The 16,638-nt window shown below is 37.9% G+C and overlaps 1 non-coding gene across 1 annotated transcript; it reads left to right on the top strand.

Annotated features, from left to right (window-relative positions):
• Positions 1–1,883: 1,883 nt before the first annotated feature.
• LOC138841631 (U6 spliceosomal RNA) lies at positions 1,884–1,990 on the top strand. The gene has a single exon (XR_011376469.1). It is a non-coding gene; the product is annotated as a U6 spliceosomal RNA (small nuclear RNA).
• The last annotated feature ends 14,648 nt before the right edge of the window (positions 1,991–16,638 follow it).

Below are 16,638 nucleotides of genomic sequence, written 5' to 3'. Positions count from 1 at the left end.
AGAGAAGCCAAATGAGAGAGTCAGAAAACAACCTGTGTGATTTTACCCTAGAAGTTCCTGGTCAGAACATGATAGGTGGGCTGGAAAAACATAAAGCCTTCTTATGGGAGAAGAAACATTCCTGAATCAAGTAGAGCATTAAAGTATCCACTAAAGACAAATCCACAGAAGAGTGAAATCTTAAGTGTTACTAAACAATATTAACAGAAAATACACCCCAAAATGTAGGTGGTATTTCAATATTGTGATTTGCATTTTTTTATGGCTAGGGATGTTGAACATTTCTTCATTTGTCTATTGGCCACCCTTTCCTTTTCAGAGAATTTTCTCTTTAAGACTTTAGCCCACCTATTTATTAGGCAGTTGTTTCTTTGAGGATGTGTTGTTGGGGGATTTCATTTTTTGTATTCCAGGTATATTTTAGATTTATAGAAGTTCCTCAAAAGACTACACATAGAGCTCTCCTGTGATGCAGCAATCCCACTTTTGGGCATTTACCCAAATGATCACAAACAAGAATATCCTAAAGCTACCAGAATGACTACATTTATTGCAACATTATTTATCATAGCTAATATATGGAACTAACCCTGATGCACCTCAGTAGATGAATGGATCAAGAAAATGTGTCACACAATTGAATTCTATGCCTCCATCAGTAAGAATGAAATTGCCCCATTTATTAGGAAATGGAAAGACTTGGAAAAAATTATATTGAGTGAAGTAAGCCAGGCCCAAAGAAACATAGGTTCCATGGTTTCCCTTATAATAACTGGTATGTGTGTGAGACAAGCAGAAACGGTTAGATAAGTTGATGTTAGGGGAAATAAAACTGAAGATAAGGACACCAATGTTTTTTCTTGCTTCCTATTGTTGCTAATACATATACATATATATATATATATATATATATATATATATATATATGATGATTTCTTTGTTGCTTTGTATGTCTCTACCATGGTATAATCCTTGTTTTCACTGTATTTGATATTGATATAATTTGTGGAGGGGAAGGGAAAAATTGTTTAAATAGAGATATAGGTGTACTCATTCCAATAATGAAAAGTACAAGATTTTATGTTGTAAAATGAATTTTACAAGTTTGGTGGGGGGTGTGGGAGATGGGAGGGCAGGGATGGTAAGAGGAGACAAAGGAGGAGGCAACAATGCTAGATAGGAAGTGTACTCATTACTTTGCTCCTGTAATTGTAACCCTTGGGTTTGGTATTTTCACAACAACAAAAAAAAAAGTAAAAAAATGGCTTTTACAAGAAGTATACTCTTTATCTATTTAGAAAATTATGCAGAGGCTGTAACATTTAATAAAGTGATTTTAAAAAATCAGTAATATTAAGTAAGGAGGTCAGGCCTGGCTGGTGCCATATTGGCCACAAGATAGATGGTTGGGTCTGCCATCTTGTATTCATGCTCGCGGAAGGAAATGACAAGATTCATCACCTGCCTCCCAGATGATGGATGTGCCTGGATCCCTGGAAGCAGGGGTGAGCATTTGGCTGATATGTTACTCAATCTGTTATTCCAGTGCTTGGGACTGGGAGTTTCCTGTGGACCTGCCCCCTGCTCCGGCCCTATTTAGGTTGGACCATCAGTGGCACCAGACACCATGCCACATGTCTCTGTGATCCTGTCCTGTGTCCTGTCTCCTGGCTTGTCTCTGGTAATCATGGTGTCCCAATTCCCAATTCAGTACTGTATTGGTTTGTTGGTATTGTTTTTATTCTTTTTTTTCCCTTTCTGGCCTGCTGCCAAGCTGTCTAAGTGTATTTGTGGACAGCAATACTTTGTTACAACGGGCTGCTTGCAGACTGCTACCGGTGTAATAAAGATTCCAGTATTCCATCTTCCAAAATATGGCTTCTGTGCTCACTTTGGCAGCACATTGGCTGAAATTGGAACGATACAGAGAAGATTAGCATGGTCCCTGTTTAAGAATGACACACAAATTCGTGAAACGTTCCATATTTTTACAAAATAGTGTTCTAAACGTACCAAGAGCCTAATTACATCATTTATACAATAAAAAATGTGACTTCTGGGATAATTCACCTTACAACAAATATGCTGTCTTCATTTACATAAACACAACGTTGGACCTAAAGTTAGCATTTCTAGAGCCAAGATAGATCCCTCTGTATAGTTATGTATTTAAACATAGCCTGGATGCATTTAGAAAAAATGTCTGTGTTACATCAGAAAGTTCTTAATTAGTAAACCAAGACCAAGACTCCAGATCCTATATAAGCCAGTCATTCTAGATAAGTCCAGAGCTGTTTGCTTCCATGAAGAGCTCTACTTTCACACTTTCATGAACAAATGTTTTTGTGACAATATGAGGTCTTCACCTCAGGAACTGATTTAACATACTTGATATTTTCTCTTTTTTTAAAGCAACACTATCACTCAACCACTTGTGCCACATCTTGATTTTTGGTGGTTAAGTAGAGATATTTCTACTGTCTTTTCTGCCAGAGCTGACTTCAAAGGAGATTCTCTCATCTTGGCCTCCATAAAAGCTAGGAATCAAAGCATGAGCCCTGTGGGCTTTTCTGAAGAAATCTTCTCTCTCTTGGAACAAGAGGTTTCATTCAGTGCTTCACCTCAGGCTTCCTGTGCCTTCAACAATTTCAGTATTTGTTTTTATTGTTCAAAGAGAATCCTTAAATCCTGGCCACGATTCCATTTACAAGATAAGGACGGTGGACTTCACATTGCCAGATTTAGCTAGGTTGCTAGCTTAACTCCTTCCCTCACACTGTTCACCCTTCTGGTGGTCTATACAGGCCTAGTACAAAAATGGAGGGATTGGGAGGCACTTGTGCCCTTGGCCTTCCTACTTGTGGCACACACACACACACACACACACACACAGAGGCATATACACCAGGCATTTGGAAATAGCTCATTCTCCCATCTTTACACACTGGATGCTTTCTGAGAAGGGATGGTTCACAGACTGGAGTCCTTCTACCTAGGCCTGTCATATAGCTGAAATTAAAAGGCGGGAACCAAAATACCTCATTCATTCAACATAGGTCTGATGATAACATATTTAATTATTGCTTTAATCATTTTTATTACTATCACTTCACCAATACTTTTGGTTAAGCTCAAAATTTAAGAGACTTACTGCTCACTTAATATAAGACCAGCAATTAAAAACTAGCCAGTTACACTCCCTCAAGTGTGGAATCTTAGCTACTCAGGAAGCTAAATTAGAACGGTAATATTTGTAGGCCATCCTATGCAAAACCTTCATGAAAATGGTATCTTAAACAATAAAAGGGTGGATCTGGTGATATGTGCCTATCTTGTTTGCTCCTTGTGACATGTAATTATAAAAATTAGTCTAGAAATGCCCAGGCAGAGAAGCAAGACTGTAAGGTGAAAATTGAGTGATACAAAAGGGCATCTGGCATGGAAGGTAAAGGAAGACTTACAAATTTTCCCCCTGAATTCAACCTGAGGGCTACTAATATGACCTGTGCAAACAATACATTCTTCTAAATACTTAGTAGAAGAATTTGGATGTGGTTTACAGAATGATAGGTAAACAGTCCTTTACCAAGTGATTGCAAAAGGACCTTTGCATATGTCTATATGATGTTATAAAATTTATATCCTATTGTGTGGAAACCATGACTCCTGCTTGAATCAAGTAGTTCAGATCTACTGATCTAACAGGCCACTGGTGCTATACATCTGAATTCTTAGTTGCTCAAGAGTATGAGTTTTAAGGATAACAATTGAAAGGCAAACTAGGTAGGAAATGCTGTGAAGGTGTTAGTGCCAATTATCACCAAATTTCCCACAAGTAGTGCTGTGAATCAAGTTGATAGACTATCATTACTTTTGGTTACTTATTTAAAAAGCTCAGGGACAGTACCCAGGCCTGAGTAGAAAAACTCCAAAGCCAGGGAAGATATTTTTTAAAATGGGCTCTTTGTCCCTTGTGCAGAAAAGTTATCATTCCTGTGTAAGCCTAATGTACTCCATAGGGTATAGTCATTGTCCCTCAATTGAATTTGATATTGAAATGTCTTATAAGCCAGGGTAAAGATAGATTGTCACGAATATTTGGGTATCTTTTGTCATGTGAATGGACGTGCATATACCTTTATGTTTCTGACTAGTTCATAGGTCCTTGCAGAGGTTCAAGTTACTTTGTAGCACAATGTGGTCCATGTCTGTATGGAGTGGAATGAGACCTTCAATGAAAGATCTCAACATATAAAATGTGGCCAAATATTTCAGTATACTTGAAACAGTATCATAAGAAATGAAGGAGGCAAATAGTGTTGATTTAAGATCCTAGAATACCAATATATCTGAACGAGAAGACTGTGGTCTTGTACTAGGTGCACATAGATGCAGGAGAAATACTCTTTTCAGTCTGATCTGTCAGATGTATTTAAGCATTTTTGTTGTTTTTCCCTTTCTGATTGCACTTTATTTCAAGGCCACTCCAAGGGGTGAGTGACAGGATATTTAGTTTCAGCTCATTCTAAAAGCTCCGATGTCCTGAGAAGAGAAGTGGTGAACCATGACTTGGGTACATACTCACCCTAGACCCAATCACTAAGAGTGGGTTAAGTTATATAATTTTTCAGAATGTCAAGGGTCTTAGCACAACTTTCATCCTGTAGTAATTTCCAAAGTTAGGCCTTAGAAGAGTTCAGCTTTTGTATGAAGATTTCAGCTCTAAATTAGATTATTTTCAACAGCCATCTATTGAATGTTACTGGATAAAGTGTACAAATAAAATCATATTTATGTTATAGAAAATTGGGTTATCATCATCAGGGTCAGTTAATATGACCCAAAGTCATGACCCTGAAGAGTCTGCTCTCCAGAGATCTAAGTATTTATCCAAGAACCTCCAGTTCCCAAGCAATCTTGACCCCAATGAGAGAGCAGGATGTCAGGTGAACCTTTTTTCTTCCTCAGGTTAACCTGGAATGATGCACCTCAGAGTGACTGGAAGGGACAGAAGCTGGGATACTGAGCACAGTGGATACTGAACAAGGCTATCATAGGATTTTCACTAGACCCTCACGGACCACCCAAGACTCCCTTGCATTACCTTGAACACTTATATCTTTATGATTCTCAAATTCTAGGTCATTTTTCCTCCCAGAATTAGGTTAACATTAAGTGTACATTTTTTTGTTCCATCAATGAATATTGAATTTCTTTTAAATTTTATTCTTTAAGTTTTCTGGATCACTTACACCCTTGTATGAAGTTCTTGTTATAGAAGTCTCAGTACTTTGAGTACATGACTACCTGGAGCATCCACAGTCAACCATCTTTTGCCTCACTTGCATATGAAGTCTGAGCAAATCCCAGCCAAAACATTCTAACTTAAATATTTCTTACAAAAAGTTTGATGTGGAGACTTTATCTGGTTTGGTGGAAGTTGGTTGGGCTCATGGTCTAGGCTAGAACTCAAAATGGAAGGTACAGAAAAAGAAAAGTTTGGTAAGGAACCAGCTGAGGAGAGGAGGGCAGTGCCAAAGTCTTCATGCAAGAGACCAGTCTGGCAAGCCCCATGGGACAGGAGTGAGAAGCCCACAGCAGGGCCTGTGCTACCCATCAGTCCATCACCACCACAGCATGGCACGTGCAGCATGGGCCAAGTTGTGCATATGTTTCTTACAGGGCTGACTGTGGACACAGGGACCTGTAAGACAAGTCAGTGGCCTAATGTAATAGTCTTGTCCTATGTAGATGATACAATGGCTTGTGGACAAGAAGCATTCGTAGTAAAACAATTGTTAGGTGTACTCGTATAAATTCTTCAGGACGTGTGTGTTTGTGTGTGTCCTAAGAAGAAAACAAATTGAAAAGTAGTTCAGAGAGAACTCAAATGACAAGAATGTGGGACTTGAGTGCACAGCAAGATAGATCCATTACAATCACAACAAATAAGTGAAAAGGAATGGTTTTCTTCACTTATTTTTACCTACCCTTACAAATCCCATTGTGTTCAAAATAATAAGGGCAGAAATGTATCTGTTGATGCTTACTGTTGTACGACAGCTAGTTTATAAGTGACAGCAGAGGCATAAGGTCTGTTCTGTGAGTGTCCCCTGCAATCACTGGAAAGACAGTACTATTGGAAGTGAACTAAAGCCACTTATTGCAGAGGAAGCATTTACTAATTTCAATGAGCAGACTTTTTGTTTTGCTTGTCCTCGGGCTTGATATCAGGGCCCAGGTGCTGTCCCTGAGCTGCTTTTGCTCAAGGGTAGCACTCTACCACTTGAGCCACAGCACCACTTCTGGCTTTTTCTGGGTATGTGAACCTGAGGTATAGAACCCAGCTCCTCATTCATGTGATGCAAGCACTGTACCACTTAGCCACCTTCCCTGTCCTATAAGCTGACTTTTTATGTTAAAAGAAGAAAGAATGTGTTGGTATGTACTATCCATGTGCAATTCCCAAGGTTCAGTCCCCCAAAGTGAAAGGAAGAAAGTAGAAAATGGGATGACATGAAGTATTCAGTTACAACTACAAAGAAAAATAGAAAAACAAAGGCAATGAGCAAGTAATTAGGTTTTTGTTTGTTTGGGACCATTTGTTTCTTCTTTCAATTGTTGTGTGAGAACTTTAAACTCAGGGAGGGCCTGACATATTCCCTAAGCTTTTCACTAAAGGCTGGCATGCTACCACTTCCAGCCACAACGGCACTTCTAGTCTTTTAGCATTTAATTGGTGATATGTCACAATGAATTTTCAGCTGATGTGCTGCTGAGGAATGAAAACCAGTGCCTCATGAATGTAAGGGAAACACACTACCACTGAGCCACACTCCCAGCCCCGCCCCCTTTCTTAAAATAGTGTGGTTGGGGCTGGCAATATGGCTTAGTGATAAAGTGCTTGCCTAGCATACATGGAACACTGGGTTTGATTTCTCAGTATCTAATAAACAACAACAACCACCAAACACCCCTAGAGGTGGTGCTGTAGCTCACGTGGGAGAGTGGAGGTCTTCAGCATAACAAAATTCAGGAACAGTTCTTAAGCCCTGAGTTTAAGCCCCAGGAATATCAAACAACATCATCAACAACAACAACAAATGAGTAAATGAAGACAAAAAAACCAATGTCAGCAAGTTTCATTGATAAACATAACACACACACACACACACACACACACACACACACCTACACAAACACTTTTTAAAAACCATATTCACCTCCTTTACCCTGTCTGCTCACCCTCCCTGTTCCAACTGCTACCTACATCCACAGGAGAACTTATTCTATGTTTCTGTTGTTTTTTCATTCTTAAAATTTTTTTCTGAAGATTTTATACACACACACACACACACGTATCGATATATATATATATATATATATGTATATATATATACATATATATATATATATATGGGTGAAAATTACATGAGCCAGTATGCATTTTTGCACAATTCCACCCACTTATTAAAACTGGCATTTATTTCCATATATCACATTAATAGTACCAATATTAGGTATTGATCTCATTGTCTGGGTGGTATCTCTGACCATTTTATCTTAAGGCTCTTTCACTCTTTCTACTCCTGTATTTTTAGGCGATGTATTATAGATAAGAGTTTCATTGACTTTTCTGAAAGGGCTGGATCAAAGCTCAATCCTCAGATCTCAGGATTACCATCATGAGACACTTGTGTCCAGCACCTTTAAATATTATTACACGTACTATGTTATTTGTGGTATTTAGTAATGAATTTTTTGTTTGTTTTTGTGCTGGTCCTGAGCTTGAACTAAAGGTCCTAAGTGGTCCCAGAGCTCTTCAGTTCAAGGTGAGCACTCTACCACTTGAGCCACAGCACCATTTCTGCTTGTCTGGTGATGAATTGAGATGTGTCTCACAGACTTCCCTGCCCAGGCTGGCTTTGAACTGTGATCCTCAGAGCTCAGCCTCAAGAGTAGCTAGGATTGTAGGCATGATGGATCAACATCCAGTTATACTTCAAAATACTGTATTTACTTATTTGTGGAATACAAAATGATGAGGATCACTTTTTACCTGTATTTTACCTATCGAATATCTAAGAACAATCCTACATCTATCTGTTAGTGTCTCTCAATTTATGGATTCCTGTAACCATCTTCTAGCTAGCTTCTGCACTTTATTTTTAACATATTTCCAATATTTTACATTACTTTTTTTTACTGCTACTATGTCTTAATTGTGTTTTTGTACAACTATCAAAAGGGAGCTGGAGAAAGGAATAGTAGTGGTGGAAGGGGGACGTTCATCCTCCTGAGAACTCCCTTTCACCCTCTAGGAAAGTAAGAAAACACATCAGGGACTCTGGTGTTTCATTATAACTCACTCAGCAGAACAAAACAATGGGCTAAGAGTGAATCAATCATAAGAGGCTCATCACTAGTGATTAATTAAATATAAAGTAAGCACTGAAGTCCATTTGGTTACTAATCCAAAACCAAATGCTTATGACTCTTGTCTTTATCACAAGAAAGTGCAAGTGTAGCTATGGTTCAAGTGGTAGAGCATTGTTAGCCTTGAGAAGAAATGATTCAGGAAAGTGTTGCTAGGCACCAGTGTCTCAGGCCTCTAATCCTACCTTCTCTGCAGACTGAGATCTGAGGATCATGGTTCAAAGCAAGACTGGGCAAGAAAAGATTAGGAGACTCTTATCTGCAATAAACAACTCAGAAAACCCGAAGTGGTGAGGCTCCTCAAGTGGTAGAGCAGTAGCGTTGAGCTGAAGAGCTCATGGACAGTGCCCAGGCCCAGAGTTCAAGACCCAAGCCCAATTAAAAAATGTAAAGTGCCTACTCTCTGAGTTCAAGCTGTAAGACTTGTTGTAACCTGTTTGGTTTCTCTGATGCAAAATGAGTTATCTTCCAGGTGAGACTTCCCACATTTATTACATTCCTAAGGTTTCTCAGGTGTGTGAATCCTCATAGGTGAATGGAGGTGTGAATTCAGGGTGAAGGACTTACCCATTTCTTACATGCATAAGGTTTCTCTCATGTGTGTTCTCTGATGCAAAGTAAGCTTTCATTTCAATCTGAAGGGACTTCCACATTTGTTACATTCATAAGGTTTCTCTCCAGTGTGAATTCTCTTATGTGTGTTGCAATCTGAATTCCAGGAGAAGGACTTTCAACATTTGTTACATTCATAAGGTTTCTCACCTGTGTGAATTCTATTATGGCTGCAAAGCTGTGACCTCTGCCTGAAGGATTTTCCACATTTGTTGCAATCATAAGGTTTCTCTTCTTTATGTGTTCTCTGATGAAATGCAAGTTGTACCTTCCAGTTGAAAGACTTTCTACTTTCCTGATAGTCGTATGTTCATTCTCTGATGAACATGAAGGTTTGACTTAATGGTGGAAAGACTTTCCACATTTGTTACATTCATAATTTTGGTCTCCTGTGTGCTCTCTGATGCAAAAGTGAGTTCTACATTTCTTGCATTCATAAGGTTTTGGGCTGGGAACGTGGCTCAGTGGTAGAGCGCTTGCCTTGAATGCATGAGGCCCTGGGTTCAATTCCTCTGCACCACATAAGCAAAAAGAAAAAAGCCGGAAGTGGCACTTTGGCTCAAGTGGTAGAGCACTAGCCTTGAGCTTAAGAGCTGAGGGACAGCGCCCAGGCCCAGAGTTCAGGCCCCACGACCAGACCCAAAAAAACAAATAAATAAAAATAAAATAAAAAATAAGGTTTCTCTTCTGTGTGAATTCTGTGGTGCGTGCTGAGAACTGACTTGTACATCAAATTTTCTTACATTCCTCATATTTATAGGGTTTCTCTACTGTGGGCTCTTGTGGAGGGAAAATCAGTTCTGTTTTCTCAGACATAGATTTTGGACACTGCTGATGCTCATCAAGCTTCTCCTGTGGATACATCCTCTGAGGTTTTGTTAGGTGTATGTCCTTATTGAAAGATTTTGCAAATCCAGTACAAATATAAAGATTCTCTCCTGTGTACATTTTTTTATGTGAACTGACTGTAGGTATTTTTTTTTTTTTGGCTCCAGTCATGGGGGCCTGAACTCTAGGCCTGGGTGCTGTCCCTCAGCTCTTCAGCTCAAGGCTAGTGCTCTACCACTTGAGCCATAGTGACATTTCTGGCTTTTTTCTTTTTGCTAATGTGGTGCTGAGGAATTAAACCCAGGGCCTCAGGCATGCAAGGCAAGTGCTCTACTACTGAGCCACCTTCCCAGCCCTACTGTAGGTCTTAAATGGAATGATTTTGCACATACAGTACATTCAGGTATTTCCCTCCCTCCCTGAAATATTTCTTGGGCAAGGACAGTAGAATTATCACACTCTTCTCTATATTCATTATGTTTACTGGAGTGTCCTCCAATACTGTCTAAAGAATATGGTCTCTTATTGTACTACCTTCCATTCTCTACCATATTCAAATGTTGCAGCTCATTTGGATTCTCACAATTTTGGATAAAAATGCTCAAAATATCTGTGGGGTTCTTCAACTTCAGTAGACACCCTGGGCATGCATCTCATTAGGTTCACTGAAATCCTCAGTCCTCATCCTTCAGGGTTCCCATTAGTCCTAGTCAGCTCTTCCTTATATTTTGAGCTCAAAATAAAAGTTGTTCCTAATCACACTCTTCCTTCAACTGTATCAGTAGTTGTGACTATTTCACACAGAGATTTATCCTGGAAAGACTTAATCACAGCATCTATTTTTTTGCACCTCTAAAATGATTCATAGGAAAAAAAATACAAAAACTTAATTGATATCCCAAAACTCTTCATTGTAAAGATGACACATTATCTTTTTAAATTTAAGATTTTAAAATAGCAAAGTTGGAATTGATTTATGAGAATTATATGCCTTTCTCTCTAAGGTATTATGAAAGTAATAATGATATTTTATGATGGAAAATAATATTTTTCTGTGTTTAAGTTTTTCTTTCTTAGTCAATTCACACTTCTAAAAATGCAAATTATGGCTATTTTCAGGAAATAACACATCTCTCTCTGAAAGTGTTACAAGAAATTTATCCTGCTTCAAGACAATCAGAAAATGTCAACATGAAACTACACATGAAAATTATAAATGTGTAGGTAATATAAAGGAATGTATAGAACATATATTTAATGTAATCTGTCTAAAATGATTTGTGAAGGGAAAACACAGCACCATATTCATGATTCATAAAGCATGAAGATTCAATAAAAAAATAAGTGTAATCAAAACAAAGTATGTGGATTAGTAATATGCATTAATTAGTACTGTACTTGCCTGGCAAATATGAGGACCAGTGTTCAAAGAATACCAACAAAAAATTAAAAAGTGTAATTGATTCAGATTTTCAATGGAATTATTCCATTGAAAAGTAACTATATTATATAATGTCATAGGCTAGTATTGTGACAATATTGTAAACTCTTAGAGTACCTAGTAATAATGCAATGCAGTACCTCCAGTAACTTAACTACCTATGTCTGTCATAAGAAAATCAGACTGTTTGGGAAATTTACTTTCTTGCAGTTCTATAGTATAGCAACAATTATGATGCATGTTTTACATATTTAGAAGTTCTGTGCTTCATCCTAAGGATGGTCTTTATTCTGTACACAAAATTTGTGGTAACTTCTTTTTTTTTTTAGATTTTATTTATTTATTTTTATTGTGAAAATACTGTACAGAGGGGTTACAATTACATGGGCAAGATAATGAGCATTTCTTATCAAGCATTGTAGCCTCCTCCTTAGTTTCCCCTTCCCATCACTGCCCATTCCCCCGACCCTCCTACCCAATCCTCCCCCGCCACCAAAGTTGTAAAGGTCGTTTTTTGACATAACGACTTGTATATCTCATTGTTGCAATGGGTCCACCTGCATCCCCATTTAAACGATTTGCTTGGGGTTACTTCTTTATTAAAGAAACAGTCAAACTACAAGATTAGGTTACAGCTACTGTATAAGAGCATTTTTTTCTTTTTTCTTTTCATCAGTCACCGGGCTTGATCTTTGGGCCTGGGCTCTGTCCCTTATCTCTTTGGCTCAAGGCTACTGCTCTACCACTTGAACCACAGCACCACTTCCAGCTTGTTCTGTTTATGTGGTGCTGAGCAATCGAACCCAGGGCCTCATGCATGAAAGGCAAGCACTCTACCACTGAGCCACCTTCCCAGCCCCTCTAGTAGCATTTTCAAAGGAGTATATTAGGACTTACATATTTGTTTGTTTCACAGATTCAACAAACCATAGAACCAAAATACTTGACAAAGTATGGCACCTATAGTAAACATGGAGTCTTTGATAAAACTGGCATTATCATGAACCATGCAGTATAACAACTATTTAGTAGGATTTAAAATGTAATAGGTATCAGAGGTGATTTGCAGTGTATAGAAGATTGCCTGAAATTATATTACAGGTGATTTGCACTGTATAGAATGCTGTCTGTAGGTTACATGAAAGCAAACTAAGAAAGAAGAATCAGATGAGACATAATAAATAGCAAACATAATAAATAGCAAAGTAATTACTAAAATGAAATCATATTTATATTGTAATCCAAAAATACTAAATATATCAGGTAATTTCTGATTTAAACTGAAGAAAATATACTCAAAAAACTCAATAAGCCATCCAAAGAAATATACATTAATTATTAAGAAATCAAAATAAATCAATAATGATACCTGAAGCAAAAAGCAATAATGAAAAGTAAAATACTGATAATATGAGAGGAAATAAACATCAGCACAAATTGTGTTACCACAGATACAGAGCATTGATAATAACAGGTATATCATCAATCTATATAATAAAAATTTTATTCTGAAAAGTAGTGTACAAAGGTATGGTTAAAAGGCCAAAGAATGTTAATTTCTTTAATCTATAATTATGATTGTAGAATTAATACTCCTCTTTTTTTTTTGTTGGTGGTGGGGCTTGTACTCAGGGTTTGCATGCTATCCCTCAACTTGATATCAAGGTGAGTGCTCTACCACTTGAGCCACACTGCCACTTCCAGTTTTCTAGTGCTTTATTGGAGATAAGAGTCTCATGGACATTCTTGCCCGTGCTGGCTTTGAACTGTGATCCTCATATCTCAGCCTCCTGAGTAGCTAGGATTACAGGTGTGAGCCACCGGGGCCTGGCATCTAATACTCCTCTTAATGACTGAACAACCAGATAAATGGTCATCACACACACACATGTGGAAGGCATTATCTTTATCTAAATGCTGTTTATAAAGCACTATGCTGTTATATTTACCAAGACAGACACACTGAGAATAGATCTGAAGACAAATTGTCTAGAAATTGAAGTACCTGGTTTCAGATGCCCCCTCACAGACCACCAGGGACCACAAACAATGCAAACAACAAAGAGTCATTTTTTGCAAACTTGAGCTTGGTCCTCCGTGCACTCAGTAACTGGTAATGCTAAGAGGCCCCGAGCACAAAATTAGTACAACTTTTATAGTATTAAACAAGTTCACAAGTTTAGGGGGTTTCCACACAAGCAAGTTCAGGGGGGTTCCACACAAACAAGTTCATAAGTTCAGGGGTTTTAAGTACACCCGGACTGTACTTCCCTTTTTCTGATGGAACACCTGGGCAACTGTTCTGTTCCTTAAGGTTGGGCAGGGTTGGTGGCAACCTGTGGTTTTTCTGAGAACTATTTTTTCCTTTGGCAGCACAGCTCTCTTTGGTGGTTACTCTGAGCGCAGCACAGCTCAAGGGGCTTGATCTTAAAATAGAGTTACTTTAGCTCTTCAGAAATCAGTATGAGAAAGAAATCTATGTTATAAACACAATAAAATCCAACAATATGTTTCTAGTGATCTATCAGTAAAACAAACAGAGGGAAACTAGAATGGATCTGTAACAAATGTATGCTATCACTATGATTTATAGAATATTAAAGGGAGCCACTCTCTTAATTAAGTTGTGAAATAAATACAAGTGCTTTCAATTATGTATGGTGTATTCACATGTATATCTTCTGGAGGGTGTGGCAGAGCCATAGAATTTGAGGGATATAGGCAGATGAAAATATAGTATACAACTCAAGAGTAGAGATAGGAGGGAGGGATTGGGAGAGAGTGAAGGAATGGAAGACACTGTATAAAAATAAAAGTATTAATCTCTGTATGCATTACCTCCATAATAACATTAAATTACATTAATAATAAAATAATACCTCTAGCATAAACCATTTGCTTGGTGATCAAAATCTACCATAGTTAGAAGAACAGTTTCAATTATTAGACATATAATGCAACAGTTAAATGGAAAGATAAACTATTTCAATTTAGGTTGAATATTAATTCTACATAAACCAATAACAATAATCTGTTTCATTGTAGTATTCAATTAAGTGTTAATGTTAAATGTTGAGGTAAGAAAAAACAAGACAAGCACTTCTGGCGTTCAAGACTGTCATTTTACCCTAACTATTAAGGAGGAAACTGAGGTCTGGAAGCCAGCTTAGATAGACAACTCAAATTAAGCAGCTAATGAACAGGTTAGAGGTATGGCTCCAGTGATAGTGCCAACAGTGAGTTAGGAAGCTGACTGACTGTGAGACCTGGAGTTCAAGCTCCAATAGTAGCTCTAGAAACCTATGGTGGAGTCTGAGTTATGTGTATTACATGTGTTTTTAATTAGAAACCTAATGGTTGTGAAAACTGGCAAGTCTTCATCTCAGACATAAAGAGAAAAGAAAATGAGTGGAGGAGAGAGAGAAGGGAAGCCAAAAGTCAGGGAAAAGGTGGAAGAAGAGGAGACAAGAGAGTACTGGAGAGAAGGGAAAAAGAGGAAAAGGGAAAGGAGGAGGAGAAAACAGGAGAGGAAGAAAGCCTTCTGGCATTAGATTTGACAGTAAATCTTAAATAGGACACCAAAAGTGACTCATGCAACAAAGAGGCAAACAAACAAGTGCCAGGCTTTCGGGGCTCACACCTGGAATCCTAACTACTCAGGAGAGTCAGATCTGAGGATCATGGTTCAAAGCCAGCCTGGGCAGGAAAACCTGTGAAATCTTATCTCCAATGAAGCACCAGAAAGCCAGAAGTGGTGCAGTGGCCCAAGTGGTAGAGTGCTAGGCTTGAACTGATGGGCTGAGGCACAAGCTCAGACCCAGACTTCAAGCCACATGACTGACAATAAATAAATTAATGAATAAGGGCTGGGAAGGTGGCTCAGTGGTAGAGTGCTTGCCTCGAATGCATCAGGCCCTGGGTTCCATTACTCAGTACCACATAAGCAGAAAAAGTCAGAAGTGGGTGCTGTGGCTTAAGTGGTAGAGTGTTAGCCTTGAGCTGAATAGCTGAGGGATAGCAACCAGGCCCAGAGTTCAGGCCCCAGAACTGACCAACAAAACAAAACAAAACAAAACAAAGCCAAGAAAATGAATAAGTAAAAATTAAAAAATAAATACAAAACCAAAAAAGAAAAAAACAAACAAGATTAAGTGCACATAATCATAATCTTGTATAATGAAAAGAACTATCAAGGAAGAAGCAAAAGCATGGTAGGAGAAAATATTTACATATGTCTTTAAATAGATTTCTAACAAATCTGAATAAGAAAATATAAAGAAAATCCTACAAGTAACCCCCACACAACAAAATCTAATTTTAAAATAGGAAAAAGATTGAAGAGACTTTTCTAAAAAGGACATACACAAATAGCTGATTAAAATATAAAAGTAGAATCAATGGTCATGAGAATAATTCAAATCAATATTACAATAAAATAACTATTTTACACATGTTAGTATGGCCATAGTTTTAAAAAAAATACCAAAAATCCTTCCAAACTCCAACAAAACCTAGGAAAGTTGTGACAACAATGTGAACCTTGGTGCATTTCTCTCAAGTATGTAAAAGTATCAAAGATGGCACAAAGAGTCCTAAAAAGAACTTAATATAGAATTACATAGAAATATGGTCCAGCTACACTTGTACATACCTTAGAGAAAAACAGAGATTTCTATAAATACCATCAAAAATACAGCCTAAGTTTCAAGAAAGACAAATACCACAAAGCAGTCCAAGAGTATTTACAGAGACAATTGAAGTACTTGTAACACACTCAGTCCTGTACGACAATCAAAGTTATGTTTGAACACACTATTTCAGCAAATCCAGTAAAACTTCATTAGGATAGTCTAATGTGTGTATGAGAATGTGATGTCTGACCAGTTTCTAGCCAACCTTTGCCTTCCATGAGAAGTTACCTCCTAGGTGTCATTGAATCACATAACAAGTGGGACCACTTTGTCCTCACAATAAAAAATGAGAAACAAACTAAAGCAAATCTGCTCTTAACTTAGAAGGCAAGTTTTGATAATCTGCTAAATCTCCAAGCCATCTTTAGCTTTTTTAGAAACATGTTCCTGAAGCTGAATCTTTTTTTTTTAATGTTCTTCAATCTTGGAAACACTTAGATTCATAAAATGGAATGTCAAACAGTGAGAAATAAAAGAATCTCATCAGAGATCCTGCCATTCTTTCTTGCTGTTGACAATGAATAAAGATTCTGGAACCATGGCTTGGAGAGAAGCCAAATGAGAGTCAGAAAGAACCTGTGTGATTTTACCCTAGAAGTTCCTGCTCAGAACATGATGATAGGTGGGCTG

The sequence above is a fragment of the Dipodomys merriami genome, unplaced genomic scaffold (assembly GCF_024711535.1).
Source record: "Dipodomys merriami isolate MVZ:Mamm:240054 unplaced genomic scaffold, mDipMer1.0.p SCAF_323, whole genome shotgun sequence".
Classification (NCBI taxonomy): domain Eukaryota; kingdom Metazoa; phylum Chordata; class Mammalia; order Rodentia; family Heteromyidae; genus Dipodomys; species Dipodomys merriami.
The sequence above is the reverse complement of the archived record's forward strand: the minus strand, read 5'-3'. Positions and strand labels throughout refer to the sequence as shown.